General features: G+C 35.4%; 1 non-coding gene across 1 annotated transcript; it reads left to right on the top strand.

The window, feature by feature from the left end:
• The first annotated feature begins 15839 nt into the window (after nucleotides 1-15839).
• Nucleotides 15840-15901, top strand: LOC119472624. Its single transcript, XR_005201779.1, has one exon. It is a non-coding gene; the product is annotated as a U7 small nuclear RNA (small nuclear RNA).
• Nucleotides 15902-16478: the final 577 nt, after the last annotated feature.

The raw sequence follows: 16478 nt of genomic DNA, 5'->3' as shown, positions 1-16478 counted from the left end.
AACTAAGTTATTAATTCTAATCCAGAAGATTCATTTGAATTTTGTATGAGGACATAACAATGCATTCAGGTAATTATAATTTTCTTCTTACGTTCCATCTCTAGTATTGTTTATTTTCTTCGATTCTTAGAGTTTGATCTAATAAGTTCAGTACCTTATTGCATAGAAACTTTGATGGTGAGCATCTCAATCTTGTTCATGCCATATTCTGCAAGTCTTCATGCAACTTTCCTCTTCTTAGTGAGGCCCACCCTATTCCCCGTTTAAAATTGCAAATCCCCAAACATTCTGGGCCTTCCCAGTCCTCTTATATTTCTCTGAAGCAGTTATTACCATTTGACATAGTCATATGTTATGTGCTGGTTTGTTATTTATCTAACACCACCATGAGTCATGGACTGAATTTCTATCAAGTTATTTAGAGCAAATGATTGAATGAATAAAAATATGTTTATACCTTATGCTGCCAAATTCTTTATTGTTACACATAGTTTTACCATTGATTCTCCATGGATTTCCAAATGTGCTATCCTGTCATCTGTGAGTAAATAGCGTAAGCTGTTCCTTTCCAATTCTTATGTTGTTAGTTGTTACTGCTTATCTAAGAACATTGAGTAATTAGTGCCATCAGCATAATGTTAAACAATTATAGAGATAGTGGCCATCATTACTCCTGATCTTACTAAGAATTACTGTGTTTTACTATTAAATAAAAAGTTTGCTTTACTTTAGGACTGATCTTGTGTATGCCTGAGTGTGTGTGTGTGTGTGTGTGTGTCTGTGTGCGTGTGTATGTGTGTGTTGGGGAAGGAATATATACATATATCTAGTCAATGATATTTAATTAGTTATTTATCAATTATATAAAATACAAAATGGATTAAAAGTTATCAAATTATCAAATGATATGTATAATTTATGATATATAACTTTAAAATTATATAATTATACAGTTTACAAGTAAATGAATATATAATTGTGTATGAGTATTATAATTAATAAAATATTATATAACATTTATTATATAATTTTACATATATAAATCTGTATATATTTTATATAAATATGTAATATGTAAATACATAATTTACATATAATTTATTAATATATAATATAAATTCATGAATATATATATATCCAGTGTATGTTTACATTAAGGAAGTATCCATACATTTTTATTTTCAAAGGTTTACCAAAATGGTTGTTGAATGTTTTAATCATATATTTCAGCATCTATGGAAATAATCACATTATTTTTCTATGTGAAAGTCCCACTATAGGGATGCATTTTGTAATATTGGACTATCTTTGCATTATTGGTTTAAATCTCACCTATTTTGCTGTGTTACTTTTTTATGAGGTGCTGTAGTCTGCTAATTATTTTTTATTATTACATCAAATTCACATATGATATTGTTCTTTACTTTTTTGATATATTTTTCAGAAATAAGCATCAATATCTCACTTGCTTTATAAAATGAATTTGTGTTGATATTCATAACTATTGCATCTTTATTTTGAGTTGCAGCTTTAAGCATTATAGAGTATTCTTAATGCCTTTGTCCTGAATTCTGATTTTTCTTATATGAATATTGCAGTTTTTCCTGTTTTATTGTTTAATTTTCCTGCTGTATCTTTTCCCATTCCTGTAATTTAGCCTTTTGGAATCACTGTATATTGCCTGGCCCTCACATAGAAAATAAAGTTGGGATTTGCTCTACGAGCCAACTTGAAAATTTTTCTTGTAACAGATGAATTAAACCCATTCTTATTTTTTTATATGGCTGGTATGTTGGTATCCATTCTATATATAAGTCTGTGTTTCTGCTACTATGTGTATTTTGTTATATATACCGTGTTTCTCTGTTTGGTGGTTCGTTGCTATTTAAAAAATATTTGGTGTTTTTGAAAGTGTGCAATTTTATTCTAATGGTTACTTCAGTATTTATACTTTTTAGTACCCTTAATATACTTTTTAAATAAATTACCTTTTACTATGTGGGCTGTAAATCTTACATTATACTCTTTTACTCTCATCTATTACTTATGAAACAGCCAATGATCTTATTCTACTTTCTCTGCAGTTTAATTTTTCACCCTTGTAAGTAACTTGATCTTATTGCCTATGTACCTTGAATTTTTTTTGTCTTTAAATTCTAGTTGTTTTTCTAGGAGACATCTCAGATTTTCTCACTTTTGAGTTTTCCATGCACAGAGTGGGGCTATCAAATATGTGAAAATAAGCGTTTATTTAGTTCTGAAAGATTTTTAAGATTATAGTTTTATATATTAGTTATATTGCATTGTTTTATTTTTCTCTAGAGACTTCAATTATATGTGCGTTAAACATTTTTGCATATCTTCCATTTCAAGCATCTTTTAACTCTTTATTTATCTCCATTTATTCTCTTTGTTGTTTTACTGCTTTTCTTCATAGTCCCTTATTAAACTTTCAGTAGAATCTGTTATAAATCTGGGCTTTTATTTTTTATTTCTGAAATGGACTTGATTTTTCCTTCAATTTCTTTACTAAGATCAATCAACTCTTATTGCATTACTTCCCCCCTTTTCCACTTATATTGTTTTAAATTTCTGATTCTAGTTTATATTTATATCTACCTCAATATCTACATATCTATATGTAATTTCTAAAAGCTTATTTGAGGATTTTTAAAAATTAAACTTGAAATTAAGCTGAACTCAAAAATTGTGTTAGATTCTTCTTTTGTTTCCTGGGAGTTTTCTTCTTTGTTGACAAATAACATTTCAGTGGCTGAAGTATTTTGACTTAAATTTTCTGTTTTCTTCTTCCATTAGCTCTGTATGGAGTTGGCTTGATTTTTTCTTTTTTCCTGTTCCTGGACATGTTGTGGGTAAGGTCCTTAGCCCAGAAGTTCCAGTTTCTGTCAGTATAGAGAGGCCCTTTATTTAATGAATGCTATTGTGGTAAGGGAGAATCAAAGAACTGGCATAACTTGTTACTGTTTGATTTCTGAAAGATCCTCAATAATCTCTTTTTCTTTCTTGTTTATGCTACATCATCAGGACACAATTCTTTCTCTACTTTTATGATTCTTTCTAAGAAGGAATGCTTAACAAAGCTACTGGTTCCTTTAATTCTCACTTTTAAACATCTTTCCTATACACAGTGTTGTGAACTACAAGATACCATACCAGAGTTTTGCCACTTAGTATTGTATTTTCTTTTTCTCGGGTCTCTGCCTTGTCTACGTGTTCCACTGTTTTATCACGTGTCTTAAGTTTCTTCTTTCTTTCTTTCTCCACCCACAGGCTGACAGTTGTGTCAGGAGGCTTGTTGTGATGTGATGTTTATATCTGTATTTACAGAAAAGTTGATGTTCATAGTATTTTCTGTTTCCTGATAAGACTGAAGTTCTGAGTCATTTGTAAATTTATCTGCACTGGTTTTTGATATTATCATCCGTGGGGAGAACTTCAGGAGAGATTCAGGTTCAGGAGGGCACCATTACCCACAGTCTCAGAATTCAATTAGAAAGAGAATTTTGAATCAATCATTTCGCAGGTTGACTCTATGCAATAAAATCACCTTGGAATTGTTTTCTATAGAATTTTTATGTTTTGCATTTTAAAAGTTTTTTGAGGCCTTCTGTTGTATATCCATAAAGAACTCCATACTTTATGTGAAGGGGGTTCTTATACTTTCGATTTTCATCATACTATCTGGTATAATAATTTACATATGATAGTTTCTCAATAAATATTAATTATTTGATTATTAAGAGTATTACTCAGCTATTCGGGAGACTGAGGCAGGAAAATTGCTTGAACTCAGGAGGCAGAGGTTGCAGTGAGCTGAGATCATACCATTGCACTCCAGGCTGGAAGACAAGAGCAAGACTTCATGTCAAAAAAAAAAAAAATGACTATTGTTTATTAAAACAATTTAATATAAGAAATTGGAAGCAAAGCATTTGGTTCATTCATGTTTTTTAAAAGTTTCTTACATGGAAAATATTGAGAAATATCTTCTAAAACAAATAAAATATAATTCATTTTTAAAAAGCAGCCATATTTTAAGGAAAACATGCAGCTAAGATTATATTCTCATGAAAAAAATGAAAATAATAGGGACTAATTTCTCCAATTCATATTTTTCTCGATACCTACTCTGTGCAAAAAGAAAAAAAAATGAAGACGCATAAATTTTATTCTTTATTTTAACATGCGTAAAAATTAAGGCAACAAACAATAAGAAAATATAACACATTATTTTAATCTGTGCTATTTATTAATTCATTTAATTTAAATGCAAATTATATGTTTTAATAATCATAAATTGCTTGGCATCAGGTTGTTCCTGGTAATGAGCAGTTTGAGAGATGGCACTTTTTTGAAATTCTAATAAAGCATTCCATGGAGCCTTCTTCCTTTGTGAACATGGCTGTCCCTTGAAACACCCTGAAATACAGAGCTGAAATGATTTAAAACCTCAGAAGAAGGTTTTTAAGGTTGGAATAGGAAGCCACTCTTGGTTTCATGGCTAGATCTGAACATTGAAGTTAAGAAGCAATTTCAAATCAATCGGTAGAAAGATTTTACTTCTGATCATGAGCAAACAGAGGCCCTTTCTCCGGTAGGCGTCAGGAATCATGTGATGGACACTAATGATGTCTGCTGCCTTTTATCATCTGTCAGGGACGAGTCACATTTATTTCCACACAGACAGTAAGAGCATTTAATGAAACAAAACAGCATTATGGAGCTCCAGGTTCCCAATTCTCTTTGGTCCTAGAAAGGAGGCCCCAGGTTCATTAAATTGTGGCTTGTGGAGGTATACCACAATTATAGTCTACTGAACCAAAAATTATAATAGGATTGGAAAGCAAGGCTCCAATATACACTGACCCACCTGCCTCTACTTTAAAAGTTCAAATCAATTCACCAGATCACAGGTTTATATTATATGTATATGTAGTAGAGAGAGAGAGATTTAAATTATATATATAGTTTTATCACTCTTTTTTCTTTGGAAGTGGAATCTCTCTCTGTGTCCCAGGCTGGAGTGCAATGGCATGATTTTGGCTCACTGCAGCCTCTACCTCCCAGGTTCAAGTGATTCTTCTGCCTCAGCCTCTGGAGTAGCTGGGATTACAGGCATGCACTACCATGCCTGGCTAATTTTTGTGTTTTTAGTAGAGACGGGATTTCACCATGTTGTTCAGGCTGGTCTCAAACTCCTGACCTCGTGATTCACTTACCTCAGCCTCCCAAAGTGCTGGGATTATAGGTGTGAGCCACCGCACGCTGGCAAGTTTTGCCAATCTTTAACATACAATTAACATACAATTTGAATAATGTTCATTATTCAAAAAATACAAAAGGTAATAAGAAAAACCAAAATTATATTACCCAGATATATCCTCTGTTAATATTTATATATTTGTGGTTTTGCTGTTTAGCCTTCCAGACTTTATGAATTATTAATATTCATTTAAAAATATGTAAATTATTTATTCCCTGTTCTCTGTCTATGATTACAAGAACACCCAACTTTTTGCTTTCTTAGATCAAAAGATACATAAATATAGGCAGATACAAGCCTATTGTATTGCTATATCCTTTTTAATTTATTCATTCACTCAACAAATATTTATTGAGTTTCTATTACATGCAAGATACATTTTAGCAATTGGAAATACAGTAGCAAACTAAAACTGATAAATTTTGGCGTGAGCCCTCTGTGGAGAAGTAGGTAAACAGAGATATAAAATTAACAAATGAAAAAATGTGTGCAAATATGACACACATTTTATTCCAGGTGGTGAGAAGTGCTTTGTAGAAAAAGAAGACAGACAAGGGGGAGATCAGCATTTTCATTTGCCCCACTTACTCTCTGCCACAGTCATAATTCAAACTTCTCTTGATTTCACAAGATATGCTTTGACCCCAGGGGCTTTACAATGACTCTTTCTTCTATACTACACACTCTTTCACCTCTTTCTAATCTTTCCTCAAGTGTTAACCTTCTTTAATGAGGTACCACCTTGACTACCCTATTTAAGTTTTCGACCCTCTGTCCTGCCAGAGCACTCCTGAGCCACTTGCCGTAGTGTTACCTCTCCACTGCTCAATGCTTATCACTTTTGAACATCCCACATATTCTACTTAGTTATTATGCATATTGTCTATTTTCAGTCTCCTTCACTGGAATGAAAGATTCACAAGAGCAGAGATTTCTGCCTGGTTACTCATGTGTTCAAAGTGCTAAAACTAGTGCCTAGCATACAGTAAGCTCTCAAATAATACTTGTTAGGTGATTAAAGTTGAGATGTTGAATAGATGGTTAAATATCTAAGACGAGTTTTGGGGACAAGTACAGGCTGGAAATGCAAATTTGGGATTCATATAGGTGACATTTTCAGTCATAAAATTTGAAGAAATGTAGGTAATGAGTAAAAAGAGAGAAGTCCTAGGAAAAGGTTTTAAAAATCAGCAAATTGAGCCTGGGACATCTCTTAAGTTTTATGTGACATCTCTTGTTTTACCACTCTTTTAAGTACTATATTACAAGATAACCTCTGTAATTCTGAGTTGTAAAAACAAAATTTTGTTATAGCTCTAGTTTCATTAAAAGTAATATAAAGATTCTAATTTTTATAAGGTTAGCCACATGCAATAGTGTAGCACATAAACTGCACTGCAGAGCCATCAATGAACAGAAAACATCTTTAATGCCTTAAGATGCATAATTTAGAAACCATTGATCTAGAAAATAAGATTGAAAAGGACCTGAGATTTATATAATCCAAAGAAGACTCCATTACTTTCTTTCTCTGTTCTCTTCATCTTCTACCATTTTCTACTTCTATCAATGGCACATCTTTCTGTAAAAACCTACATAATTCCTCCTCCTTCCCTCTCAGCCAAGTGCCAATCCGTGCTGACTTCACATCCTGTCCATTTCACATCTGTGCTCACTTTTGACTGCTGCCTTCTTCTTCCTTACTGTGAGCATCTTATTTCAGGCTTTGAATACTACTATTTCTGTCTTCTCTTCTAACCAAATGTCACATCTCTATTAGGTTTCATCTTCATTCACTATATTTCCTTTTCACCTTCCTTCATTCCTGACCTATTTTATTTATGCTTATATCCTTACATCTCCACCACATCTGCCCTACCTGAGGTTACTACTAATTTCAATGCTTAATTCAATGGACACTTTTGAGTTCTTACTTTGCCTGTCTCTGGCATTTGACACTGTTTGAAGCTGTCTCCTGCTTGATGCCTTTCCTTCTCGTGGCTTCTGTCATACCATGTTTTCCTACCTTTTCACTTACCTTTCTGATTCTTTACAGCCTCCTCTGTGGCCTCCCTTTTTTTCTTTTAAGCCCTAAATTTCAGTGATTCTTAGGGTTCAGTCTGAGGTCCTCTTCTCACTCCTCAAAGTCTTGTCTACATGAACCCCTAGTCCCAATCTAATCAGCCTCCTCCATTCTCTAATGCTCAACTATGGTTCCCCTCTCCGCTCTTGGATCATTCTGTGCCTACTTTGTAGGTTCCTTCTCCATTATCATTAGCTACCCAGTCACAGGTCACTAGTATTGGTGCTTCAAGACTCAACTGAAATTACATTTTCTCTTTCTCATCAGAGCATTTCAACAATACCTTTCAAAAGATGCTTTCCATAGTCCATTAGGCATTAGTATTATTTCTGCAGCCTGCTATCTTTCCGTGAGCTGACTCCATGTCTATTTTTTTCTTTCTTTTCTTCTCCTGTATGTAGCTGGTACTCAGTCAATGAACTGAATAACAAAATAGATAAATAGAAATGTGCCTTATATTACCATAGCACAGTTCCAGTCACTAGGAAATGGTCATTTAGTTAGCAGCTTCCAGAACTGCCTAGCACACTCCCAAATTAAGGGCTGAACAAACTAATTCCTTGTCTTGTTGAAGGTACAATGCTTGACAAGGCAACTCAGTGAGTGGTGGGTGCACAGATTCATGGGGAAGTACTTTTTCACAGCTCCGACTAACTGGACGCTAAAATATAGAAACACATCTACAAATATGCAAATTATAGTGGTCGTGTTTTCCCCATTACTTTCAATGAGCCATTTATGTGTGCATCAATACTGTTCTTTCACATGATTTTATAATGTTTTAGACATTCATTATGTATGACTTCACAGTTCTCTGACTATTTTGGCAGGGCTCACTCTGAAATAAAATTAACGTTGATGATTATTAATATGATTTTAATGGAGCATTATATGAACATTTGAGAAGATTAGGGCTTATTACTAATATTTCTTATATGATAATTTCCTTAACAGTTTTAAAATTTATTATGCTATTATATTAGCCCCTTTTTCCTTGAGCATTGCTTAGGCTTACACCTACAAAACCACTATGTTTAATTAGCAAGCAGCAATAATAGCAACAAAAGCAATCATTTATTGAGCACTGTCACCATAGGCTCATTGGTAAACACTTGATGTGTATTATTTTCTTTGATCCTCACAGAACCACATAAAGTAGATATTATTTTTTTCCGATTTACTTTGAGGAATCTAAAGCTTAGATGATTTTTTCAAGACCGTTCCCAAATAAAAACGTCTGAGTCTACAGCCAGTTTTTTAACTACACTTATTTAGCTTCTAAATTTCTCTTTCAGTAAGAGATACATTTGAGTAGGTCATACTATTTCCATTTAGTTTGCCAGTTTTTATATTTAACGTCTAAGGTCATGCTGTACTATGTTCTAGAAAAAAAAATGTTCCCAAATAAAGAATTTATTAAACACAGTGTGGTATGTAGTATAGTTTACTGCATTTACATAATGTTTTATTTGAGAAACATTAGCTCAAAAGAAAATGAGCCATTTTTATTGTACAAAGTTGGCTTTGTTTTAAGCACTCACAAAATATATTTTAAATAATCCATTCTAGACTCTTGCCAGGAGTCGAGTTCTCTGACCTGCTTTTGTATATCACGACTAAGTTCACCTACTTCTAGTCTTCCGAAACTTCAATTCTTCATGATTACTTAAGAATTCCAAGGGTAGACTGACAAACTGATTATGTTTCCTAAAGTTCTAAGTAAGTAACCTTTGAAAGCCAAGGGAAAATAGAGGCAGACAAATTCTTACAGTCTTCTTATAAATGTAGGGCTTCAACTTTCTTTTACCAGCATTTGTCCTGCCTTTCCTATATGAAGATGATTCTTCTTGACAATGAAAGCAGAACACTCTTGAGGCCTTATCATATCAGTTCTCTACTTCTTGTCTGTCAGTGTTATACAATTGTACTCAGCAACAGGCAAACCTAAAACTTCCCTCCCTGACCTTTCTCTTATTTGGAACATAAACAGCTACAACTTTTTAATAATTGTCTTTAGGAATTTTCACCCACCTCAACACATTTGGAGGCTTAGACTCCCTGATGATATTCTTTAGAAATCACTGCTACTTTCTTGGTGTGTGCTCTTTTTAATATTCCCTTTTGCATTGAAATCTACTTGAAAGCTCCCTTTGGGGGATATATGTAACTTCTAAATTGATGATTCTGGATACATTTTGAATTAACAAACCCCTTTGAAAATCTCATGAATGCTCTGGGCATTTCTTCCTAGAATAATGTACCTATACATTCATGTTTCACATAAGTTCAGAGAGTTTTTGAACCAGTAACTTGCATTCATGGACCCTGTGGATCAAATCCTGATTACAGTTCTCATTATTGGAGATTATCCGATTTTTATCTTCATTAAGATTATCAAGATTGTATTAAGGTAATTTAAGTGTTAATATGAGTAGTTTAATAATTCTTATTTTAGGATCTCACATCATGGATTCATACCTATCTTTACTCTGAATATTTTGAAGACTACCTTCATCAAATTTAGTTACTGCCCGCATTTTCTACCATAGCTGTTTTGTATTACTGGTTTGTTTAAGGCAGTGTGCATAATTTTTAAAATTCAGTATTTTGAGCTGTAATGTAATTCAAGGTATTTAATATCTCTAAGCTAGTGTTGTCCTTTGCCAAATGTGCTTAGGATCTATCTCATTGTTTGTTTGTTTTATAATAGGTGGGAATATCAGCTTCCCTGGAGCAGGAATGTTTTTGGTTTTGTTCATGTTGTTCCTCACCATTTGGCTAGGATAACACCTGGCACATAGTAGGTACCTAATGAATATTTATTGAGTGAATCAATAACATACACAAAACTGTAGTAGATGATATGTCCTTAGTAATGATACTTAAACACAATTATTAAAACATCACATCAGAAATGAAATCAGCACAAGTCAAGTAAAGAATTTTCTGGAACATGGCTTTTAGCAGATTGTGACTTGCAGCAGGTATTTTGCTCATTGAAAATTCCTATTACTACTTCAATTTTGTCATCACTTCCTCAAAGATGCCTTCCCTTACAAATCTAGCTAATGTTAACTGCTTCTGTCCTAAGCCAAGAACTCTATTAGTATGAGTTTCTCCATAATCTAAAATGACTTTATTTATATGTTTAATTTGCTTTTCATCTCTTTCCCCCACTAGAGAATAAGTTTTCTGAAAGTAAGTATTTTGTCCCATTCAATGCTCCACCTATAGTGCCAGGCACTAACAGGCAGTCAACAAACATTTGTTGAAGAATGAATAATATGTGGTGCTTCCTCCTTCTAGGACCTCAGTTCTTCTCACACCTGCTAACACATGTAGATCTTAGTATCACAGAACATGGACCTCTACTTCCTTCCTCTCTAGAGGGTCCAACTTTAGTTATCTTATTTTCTGAGAACAATCCTGACAGTAGTCTTCAGATTCTACTCCCCTCTTTGTTTGCCATACCCTAAAAACTACTTATAATTCTGTAGCAGACACTTATAATCCTCTAGCAGCATCTTCTCCTTTATCCTGCCAAACAGATCCCCAGGTTTACTCAGGTGTCCATACTCCTCCCTGTAGCCATTGCTGCAGGAGAGGTCAGGCCAGTTCCAGCCCCAGTCTTTGTTACTCTTAGCAAACTATATGGTCTCATTCCCCTTTCTGGTAACTGGCTTGAATGTGGGCATGTGATTCAATGTTGTTCAATGAGATGGTGGGGTGGGATTTCCTGAAGTTTCAATGAATTAATAACCACCTAGATTTACCACCATATTCTGAGCTTCAGAGAACTCTAGAGAGCACTCGAATATGAGTAAAAGACAGCAAGCTTAGAAAGAAACAGTGAAAAAACATGATACTGAGAGAATGTGAATGAATGAAGGGATGAGACAGAATCTAAAAGAGATACTATGACAAAGAATAAGAGAAGAATATTTTTCTACCTTTTGCTTACCGTTATATGACTATATGTTAAAGTTTTATTCAGTTTTTTAGATTACCTTAAGACACTCTAAATAGTTCTTCAAACTATTTACTGATAGAGTTGAACAAACAAGTTATCTCCTAAGAATCCAGAATCCTGGAGTTTCTGTAGTAATGTGTGTTGCTGTTTCTTGGTGATGCTCAGCATCTAGTTGCATGACATCATTATACACTCCCTGTGAAGAAGAATGCCTAGGAATGGCCACAGGTGTCTGGCACATTCTGACTGTGGCCAGGAGACCCATATCATTACGATAATGACCGAGAGTCATTTTGCTTGGCTTTGTGTTTGAAATTGAAACAAGAGGCAAAACCAACATAAGTGCAGTTAATTTAAGGCACTTTCTCTCTATCTATTAAAGCTAATTGCAAATGTGGCTTACAATTACTAATTGCCAAAAAGATTAAAATGTCCATGGCACTTGACCTAACAGAGTGTCCATGGCATTGCCCCTAGATTTAATATTTCCAGGAACGGATCTCATTGCCTGTAATGTTATGCCTAGAAATAGCCCTGCTGTAAAATTAAGTATCAACAATACCTTGGCAATGCTAAAGCAATTCATGATTTTTATGACAGTCTATACCAATGTCTAGCATTAAAGCAATACAGCTGGCGGCTAATTAATGGATTCAGGTAGGACCTTCCATCCTGTAAGAGGGAGGTTGCCTGTTCCCTTACCGGCTGCTGGCCATAGCTCTCATACTGATAGCATGTTGTTGCCAGTGTTGCTACCTCATTAGAAAATTAGCTTTTAATTAACTTTGGAAGCTGTTGCATGGGTTTCAATAGGAGGCATACATTTGTACACATCTTGTTGCAGAATTAAACCGCCTCTTCATGTTTCTAATGGGCCTCTCCTCCCTTGCAGAAAAGCAGCAGTCTAGCCGCTTGCAGGCAGCCACTCCATGGGTAGCAGTGGCCACACAGCTCCAGCCTGCTGCCAATTACAATGAGATGTCCTTTAGTGCCCTCATGAGCGGCCCGTTACTCCAAGGCCACTTGAGATATTAAGCAGCAACAGAGAGGACCACAATCCCAGATGCTCCCCTTTCATTCTTCTGACCCCCAACCTGGCTTTAATCGTGCATAGTCTGGGAAGAATGTGCCTTACCTCATTTTTGTATTTAAGCATCTCTGCCTGAGCACAGTGGTGATAAACCTACAGACAAGATAAATAGCTAGATTATCACTCTTCTCCCCAGGGGAAAGTCGTGCTGTCAATTAGGCTAATGGGGGTTCCAGGTTCAGCTTTGGCATGCCCTAACACCAGGGAAGGCTTTTTGCCCTGGATAGCTACGAAACCCAGAGACAGATTTGAAAAGTGGCTATGACCCTAGGGTGGCCAGCCAGCAAAGAGAGAAGTCAAGAAGCCTGATGATTAATCATCTGCCACAACAATGGGAGGGTGAGGAAGATGAGGCCCAGGAGACCAGATCTTTTGAGCTTTGTTATAATTACACATTGCCTCTTTCAATTCTACTTGGTGGCTTAAAAGGATATATGGGTGCTCACTGTTTAAGAAGTGAGGCTCCATTCTTTACTAAAAATAAGTGTTCTTTTTTTCTCCCATTTATTTATTTCATTGCATTTTAGGTTTTGGGGTACATGTGAAGAACATGCAAGATTGTTGCCTAGGTACACACGTGGCAGTGTGATTTGCTGCCTTCCTCCCCACCACCTACCTCTGGCATCTCTCCCCTTGCTATCTCTCCCCGACTCCCCACCCCCCACCGTCCCTCCCCTATTTCCCCCCAACTGGCCCCAGTGTGTAGTGCTCCCCTCCCTGTGTCCATGTGTTCTCATTGTTCAACACCCGCTTATGAGTGAGAACATGCGGTGTTTAATCTTCTGCTCATCTGTCAGTTTGCTGAGAATGATGGTTTCCAGGTTCTTTTGTCATACTTTTTCAAAGCACTTACCCTGACATCTTATTTGATCTTATTACCAGTTTCTGAGGGACTTGGGGCAGGTGGCATTTTTCTCGTTTTACAGATGATGGAGTTGTATAACACAGCAAAGGTTAGTAACTTTCCTGTGATCACACAGCCAGCTGTGATGACACCAGAATAGAAGCCACATCATCTAACTATTGTAAATCTTTACTTATGGTTCTCCTCTGCATCATACTTGCACCTCCAACAATAGAAACTAAGTTATAATCTGTTAACACAGTATATTTGTAATTTTAATAATTACATAAGAGACAAACTTGGAAAGGAACTTTTCCTAGAAAATAAACCTGCTAAACAATGAAGTAATTTATTTAATATGAATATAGAAAGCATAGTTATAGCTCTGATTTTTTTCTACAATTGGGGACATATACAGATGAGCTTTTCTTAGATGGCAGCAGAAAGTGACAGATGGTGCAATGTTGGTATTTTCCATTTGAAGGCAGGTTCTCTGCAGTGTGGAGGTCAGATTATGAATCAAGTGACACCATATTCTGTTTTGACTGGGCAAATTCCAGATTTCAGCTATTCTAAGCATTGCATTGGTTTTAGCATTTATTCTGGGTATAAATGGTATAGTTAGATAGTAAATTGTATGGCATCCCAATTTTAAATCAAATATTTATTTTCTAGCTGTCTTGTCCCACTGAGGAACCTACCATTCCACAGTTTAACTTTGGGAAGTTTTCAAAAAATACTTTATTACTCGTATACTTCTAGTGCTTTCCTGAAAGCAATTGATAGTTGTGATAAAGATGATGTTTGCCAGTCATTCAGTCTGCGCCAGGTGCCAGGCTTCATAATCTACCTGTATTATTATTTATTTTAATCGTTTCCAAATCCTCTGAGATGCTTACCGTTATTACTCATGCTTACCACTATTATTCATATCTTACCTAGAAGGAAACTGAGGCTCACAATGCGTAAGCAACCTGCTCAAGATTTGACAGAAAGTAAGAGGCAAAGGCAGTATTTTGACTCAAGTGTTTCTAGCTTCAAAGCCCAGACTCTTAACAGCAAAGATTTTTCATTTGGCAAAGTCTCAATCCAGATCCCCAGGCTCTTCGCCAGTGTGTTTGACTCCTACCAATGGTGAGAGCCCAGGGTGTCTCAGACCTCCCTGGCAATTTTCCCTAGCTTTACACAAATAATTGCTTCTCATGAAATGCATATTCCTGAGCTCGTCCTCAAAGACTCTAATTTAGTGGAACCTAGACATTTCCCCTTCAATAAGCTCCACAAGTTATTCTGATGCTAGTGGTTTGTCAACCATATTTTGAGAAACACTGATCTATATATTTCTGAGAATTTATTGTGTGTGAAAAATTGGGTCTGAGTAGAGATTATTAGTGGCTGGAAGAGTAACCAATAGATCATCTGTATCACTGAAAAATTCTGAAATGAAGAATAATGATGAAGTATATTAGGTACCTACTTTGCACTATACATTTTGCATCTATTTTATTGCATTTGATCTTTTCAGTAACCCTGTTAGAGGTATGTATGTGTGTATGAGTGTGTGTGTACATTTTACACTGCTGAGGAACCTCTGGAAGGCTGCATAGAGCGCTACTCAAGGTGAGCCTATCTGTGGGTTGAGACAGTTGGAATATTAATTCTATTTTCCTCCTCATCTCTTTTCTTCCCCTGCTTTTCCAGGCTTCCTTGTCCATGAGATGGGAATGTCTTTGTGATCAGAGAAAGCCCTTGAGCAAAAGGTTTCTCTATTAAAGGCAGGTTCAGGTTTATGTCTGTATTATAGCCTACACATAGATTTATTTTTGTATTCTTAAAATTTTAATTTTCACTGACTTGTTGAAAACATATAGTTATTAATTTGTTTGTTTTGCTTTTAGGAAAGTGTCAACCTATGTACATTGTGTTAAGTTTTTACTTTCAGTGTTCAGAACAAACTTACATTTGAAATCCTAGGTCTCTGAGGACCATAAGATACTGAAACAGGGGAATCTGGAATGTTGAATATGATGTTTCTTCTTCGTGGAAAGGGTGGGAGATCTGTGCTACAACCACTGTCTTGGACACCCCAAAGGAAAGCTCAATCTTATTGATACAATGAACTGTCAGGTGAGATGTCACAGTTTCCATCAGTGATGCCTAAATCAGATGAAATGCTGTTATTGCTCTTTGGGGAGCAGCAGCTGGGCAGAGGGGTTGCCTTCAATAGGCAGTGAGGAAATCACATTTGCTAATTGAGTCTTTCCTAGGGGAATTGCCAAGTTTGTGCTGAAAGAAGATAGCCCTGTCCTTTTCTCCAGGAAGAAACGAGATGAATGGACAAGAGGACCTATAGATAATGGATCGCCATCATGTCCCTACCTGTATTTACTGCCTCACAAGTCCATATGCAAGTAGAGTAAACTCTGAGCTGCATAAGGAGAAAGGGAGGCAACTCCATCTCTTCACTGTTACCAGAAATTCAAAGATAACCAAATATTAAAAGTTAACACTCTTTGAAAGTTTTTTTAATATGAAGAATTGAATGATAGTACCAAAATAATGTGATGTAAGTGTTACAGCTCTTTTAGAATTTGTGTAGCAGGCTTTCCAGTTTTTGCCGAAAAGCTCCTCTCACAAAAAAAAAAAAAAAAAAAAAAGAATGTGATGTAGGTGATGTAGGTGTCCTCAAAAGCATATAGTATCTTGAATCTTGAGCTTCACAACAGGAAGTGTTTGCTTCTCTTCTTTCATTCAGTATTTTAGCCAAAGACATTACTGTATGATAACAAGTGCTCTTAATATCAGACACATCTTTCCTTTGAGATCTTCAAGATCATTAATTAAAATATTTTCTTCCTGCAATAATTTCTCTTCTCCAAAATATCCAGATTTATCTGCAATGGGGAAATAGTCACAGGCTCTAAATACTAGATCCTCAAGACACTATAGATATAACAAATTCTAAATATAAAGATTACATATCAATACTTAAAGTATAGTAAACTACGGGTGTGAAGGAGAAATATGAAAGCAGAAGAAGGCATTCCCTGATTCCAAGAATAGGATAATTCATAACTTGCAATTAAGTGGACTTTATGCTTATCAACAACATTGTCCAATACCATCTCTATCCTAGAAGGGCTGGAGATTAGGTCTTCAAGCTCAACCTTGAAGCTTAAACTTCTCAGCTATCTAAATCTGAACCAA

This window comes from Cebus imitator, unplaced genomic scaffold (assembly GCF_001604975.1).
Source record: "Cebus imitator isolate Cc_AM_T3 unplaced genomic scaffold, Cebus_imitator-1.0 Scaffold109, whole genome shotgun sequence".
In the NCBI taxonomy this organism is placed as follows: Eukaryota; Metazoa; Chordata; class Mammalia; order Primates; family Cebidae; genus Cebus; species Cebus imitator.
Note: the sequence above shows the minus strand (reverse complement) of the source record. Positions and strands in the feature narration are given on the sequence as shown.